Here is a 5,579-nt window from a genome sequence, read left to right as displayed (position 1 = left end):
AATCTGTGTGTTAAATGAAAGTCAGGGTGTCTGATGAAGCCAGTTATAAAAGAGTGGTCTAGCATTGACCATTGGCAAGAATATCTCAGAGTCATTTCGGGATATGTCACTTTGTTTGGCTGTAGCACCAGGGTGGAAGATGATTAGTTTTTCCACCAAGAGTCAATTTATTGAATATTTAAAATATATTTCCAAAATATTGCTGAGGTAAGGAAATGGCTATTTGGCATGAGGACTCAGAATTCTTCGGGATTCCTCGCATCCTCCAATGGACCATGATTGCATGGTGCTGTGGACCCTTTTACTCCATGACACCATGATCAGTCTTGAGGTTCAAGCAGGGTTTAAAGAGTTGAAAAGGGAATGAAGCAGATGGTTAAAGGAGTTCAGATGGAGATGTTTATAATCCAAATAATACACAACATAAATGAATAACTCGGAATTTTATAATTAGGACAAAGAAGTATCCTTTTTTCTTTGTTTTTTTTTTCAAGTTGTTTATGAGTTCATGCTAACTCATACTGGTCCCACATGTATCAGAATAGAAGAGTACTTCATAGGACACTCAATGGCTATTTAAAAAATAATTGTGAGTGGATTTCCAAGGTATCTCTAGGGTGACTTGAACCGCCACATATTGGTTAACAGGCAAGCACATTAATCATTTGGAACATTCAGCAACTACAGAATGACAACTCTTTGGCAATGCTATTAGGTGGAATTAATATCAAAGGATTTTTTTTCTTTTGTAGATAAAACTAAAAAAAGTTAAAGAAAAAAGCAAAGAGATATCAGAAAGATGGGGTTTGGCCTGGAACGAACATCAGAAGGCATACAGAGTAGGAAAAGATACAATCATGGTAAACATAGAAAGCAATGAAAAAGAATGTGGTTCATTGTTGAGACTACCATTAATGTAATGAAACAAAATATATATGAGTTCCTGAATGGAAATACGATTTTCTCTGGAACCTTCCCTCAAAGCTCACTAATATGTACACAATATCCGGGGGCACATCTGCGCTCCTCTCACCTATAAGAATGATTGTAGCAAGGCAAAGTTGACCCTCAATCCCTTTTTAACTTCTTCTGGTACCAACCATCCCTCCCACAGTACTTTTACCTTTTTCAGCTGGGTTCTCTAATTCACCGAAACCATGGTACAAAACTCATAATGCTTTAGATTTATTAGGGGATTTTTTTATTAGGGGCCGTATGAAAAATGCTCAGAATTCCATAGTTCAGTCAGGTCAGTTTATTCTCTGCTGGGCAAGAGGCAGGCTTCTCTCGCCCTCAACTTCTTGATCTGGTGTCTTCCCTGCATATGCAATGTTACAAAGCGCTTTTAGGTTTGCCCATAAGTATCCCCAACGCATGACACTGTACTAGAAGCTCCAGTTTGAAGGCATGCAGCTCCAGCTTCTGTTTCATGGGTCAACCAAACCAGCTCCCCTAATTAAGTACCCCGAGGGAGGCCACTATATAATTCAACATCTTCCCCAGAGCACTCAGCTTTACTTGCTCTGTGCACTGGGAAATCCACTGCTCAGTCTCCTGCTCTGGCTTCCAATTCTGACATTGCTGCTTTGGGGTGAAAGCTGTCTCCTGGATCTACAAAGGATGTACTCAATTCCTGGCTCTTCTCCCTTCCTTGTAGTGAGATTCTCCAATCCCATTTCTTCAATGGCTTACGGTAAACTCAACAGGAGGGCCATCACAACTAACCCCATTTATAATCATTCGCAGTTCAATAATATAACCCAATCAATTAATATCTTCCCCCACCTCTTACTTAGACCTAGCAGAATAAAAGGTCATTTGTTTTGTTTTGTTTTACAGGGAACAACAAAGGCTATGGCTAGGAGTGTCGTAGTAAATAATTCCCACCACTACAGATTGTTAATAAAAAAAACAACAAAAGTCCTGATAACACAACCTTTTAATCCAAGGGAAGTAGAAGCAGTCTGCTTTAAAACACATCACAAAAGAAAGTTATCATAAATTAATGTAAGATGTTGCAGAGAAAAAACCATGAAGAGGTTAAATGAAATATTAATTAAAGTGTAAATTCCAGGGTTTTGGTGAACGAAGTTAGGAGGTAGGTCAGTCATGTTAACTCAAAGTGCTTGAAGAACAGTTAAAAATATGGGATTAAAATAACACATAAAATAAAGCTGTGTCCTTAAATTTCCTTGACTATTCAGTTAAATTTTAATATTTTGTTACTAAAATATATTCTTAATTAGGTCAATGAATTTCCTCATAATTAGTGCCTTTTTTGAAATAAGTGCTTTTTTAGCATTATTAACTTTCAAAGATATAGCTAATTCAAAGTATTCATTTTTAGAAAGTCCTGTTTCAGCAGTATCAGGAAATAGGTTAGCATATGGGTATGTAAATACATATGTATAAGTTATGCATATATATTTATTTAGAGACATATGTGAATGCTACAATTATGAATTCATTATTTTCTAGAATTTATTGAGGTATATATGCTGCTTGCATATGGAAGTTTGAACAAAACTTTCTCAATGAGTTTAAAATATAAAATGAAGATCTACAAAGAGCAACCAAAAAATCATATTAAATCACATAAAAACTATTATCTACGTAACAGTTAGAAACATGCTGTTGTTGCTAGTTGCTGTCACATTGGCTCTTCATTACAACCCCCTCTTACGTACAAGAGAACCAAGCACAGGTGGGTCTGCTGCCATCACCACTATCACTGCAGTGTTTGGGTCTATTGGTACATGAAATGTCTTCTTTTTTAGCTCACTTACATTTTCAAGCAGGCTATCCCTCTCCAAGAATATCTTCTTCCTGATAATGTATCTGAAGTAGGTACATGAGATGCAGATTTGACCCTTCCAGAAGTTCATGGCACATGCAATATTCTTTGCCAATACCATACTGCACATTGATTCTTTGATAGTTATTTTCCATTGCCTGGCTTTCCAATGTCTATGAGGCAACTGAAAATACCAAGACTTGGGTCAGGTACATCTTAACTATCAAAGTAACATCTTTACTTTTTAACTTTTTTAAGAGATCTTCTTTAAAATTTTTAATTGTATTTATTTATCATTTTATTGGGGGCTCATACAACTCTTATTACAATCCATAGATCCATCCACGTGTCAAGAATATTTGTACATTTGTTTCCTTCATCTTTCTCAAAACATTTGTTTTCTACTTGACCCCTTGGGATCAGCTCCTTATTTTTTCCCTCACTTCCTGCTTCCCACTCCCTCCCTAACCCTTGATAATTTATGAACTATTATTATTTTGTCATAGCTCACACTGTCCAATGTCTCCCTTCACCAACTTTTCTGTTGTCTGTCCCCCAGGGAGGAGGTTATATGTAGATCCTTGTAATTGGTCCCCCTTTCTACCCCAACTTCCCTCCACCCTCCCGGTACCACCACTCTCACCACTGGTCCTGAGGGGTTCAACTGTCCTGGATTTCTTGTGTTTCCAGTTCCTATCTGTACCAGTGCACATCCTCTGGTCTAATCAGGTTTGTAAGGTAGAATTGAGGTCATGATAGTTGAGGAGGAGGAAGCATTTAAGAACTAGAGGAAAGCAGTATGTTTCATCATTGCTACCCTGCACCCTGACTGGCTTGTCTCCTACCCAAGCACCTTCTGTAAGGGGATGTCCATTTGCCTACAGATGGGCTTTGGATCCCCAATCTTGACTGCCCCTCATTCACAATGATATGATATTTTTGTTCTTTGATGCCTGGTACCTGATCCCTTTGACAACTTGTGATCACTCAGGTTGGTGTGCTTCTTTCATGTGGGCTTTGTTGCTTCTGAGCTAGATGGCTGCATGTTTACCTTCAGCTTTTAAGACCCCACATGCTATATATTTTGATAGCCAGGGACCATCAGCTTTCTTCACCACAATTGTCTTCACCAATAGTATAGGGAAGGTCAGCATCATGGAATGCCCGTTTAATAGAAAAAAGTGTTCTTGTATTGAAGGAGTACTTGAGTGGAGGCCCAATGTTCATCTGCTACCTTAATACTAAGCCTGTAAATATATGCACATAGATCTATTCCCCATCATCATATATAAATATATTAACATATGTACATGCATGTATTTAGACCTCTATAAATGCCCTTTGCTTCCTACTTCTTTCCGCTATTTTCTTTTACTTTCCTTTTCTCCCACTATCATGCTCAGCCTTCATCTGCATTTCAATAATTCCTCTCAGTTACATTGCCTTTGATCAATCCCTACCCGGCCTCTTACACCCTTCTTGTAACTGATTTTGAATCAATTGTTGTTCCCTTGTTCCTGTGTTGGCTAACATCACTTCCGTTCCCCCACCTCCCCTCTCCCATGTCCCCTGGAACCATCAATCCCATTGTTTTCTCCTCCAGATTGTTTATCCAAACTGTCTTATCTAGATAGACCTGCAGAGATATTAATATGCACAAAAAAACCAAGACAGAGCAAGACAAAGTGACAAAATAAAACATAACAAAGACAACATAAAAAAACCTTGAAAAGGTCTTTAGCAGCAGATTTGCTGGTTGCAACGCTTCTTTGGATTTCCCGATTTCTGCTTCCATGGACATTTATTGGGGATCTTAGTAAAATGAAATACTTAACAAAATTTTCTGTTTATGGTGATGCTGCTGATTTAGAAGCATATCTCTCTATACGTTTATAAGAAAAATCTAGTTATAAAGATATGTTTATAGGCATGTGCGTAGAACCTCATTTTCAATATTTTTGACAATATGTGGTTTTAGTATTATTTGATCAACACATGCTTATTAAACATTACTGTTTCTTTTTTAAACATTTTATTGGGGGTTTGTACAACTCTTATCACAATCCATACATCTATTGTGTCAAACACATATGTATATTTGTTGCCATCATCATTTGTTGCCAAAACATGTTCCTTCTACTTGAGCCCTTGGTATCAGCTCCTTATTTTTCCCTCCCCTCCCCAGCTGCCTTTCCTAATGAACCCTTGAAAATTTATAAATTATTATTATTTTGTCATGTCTTACACTGTTTTCTTAATGAATACACATCTTGTTTGCTAAATATCAGTATGTCTCCTTTCTAGGAAAATGAACTTATTTACTGTTTCTGTAATTTGGGTACCAATTATTACCCGTTGAATCTCATAGAAGCAGACTTTAGACACAGAGGCTATCTAGTAATATTTACTGACTGCAATAATTGATATATGGATGCAAACATGAACAGAATAGCCATAATTGGAATTTTCAGCATGACTAATCCAAACCTCTCCCTTGAAGTTGCTGAGCTAGTAGCACATGGGCATACATGGGCTGTGTTTGCCATCATATGATAAGAACTTCATTATAGTGATAGAATGCTGACAGAAGATGTGGCTTTATATTCAAGCAAACTATCTGATTAAACTTCATGGAATCCATACTAGTTTCTCACAGCTCAGTCACTCCCCAGGTACTGTTCTTTCCTTGAATGCTCTGCTTTGTTTATCCAACAGGAAATTTCCATGAAGACTTTAAACCAAACCCTCTTTCCTTGAAAGTTCTTAATTATTTTAAGTAGGTGTA

This window comes from Tenrec ecaudatus, chromosome 11 (genome assembly GCF_050624435.1).
Source record: "Tenrec ecaudatus isolate mTenEca1 chromosome 11, mTenEca1.hap1, whole genome shotgun sequence".
In the NCBI taxonomy this organism is placed as follows: Eukaryota; Metazoa; Chordata; class Mammalia; order Afrosoricida; family Tenrecidae; genus Tenrec; species Tenrec ecaudatus.
The sequence above is the reverse complement of the archived record's forward strand: the minus strand, read 5'-3'. Positions refer to the sequence as shown.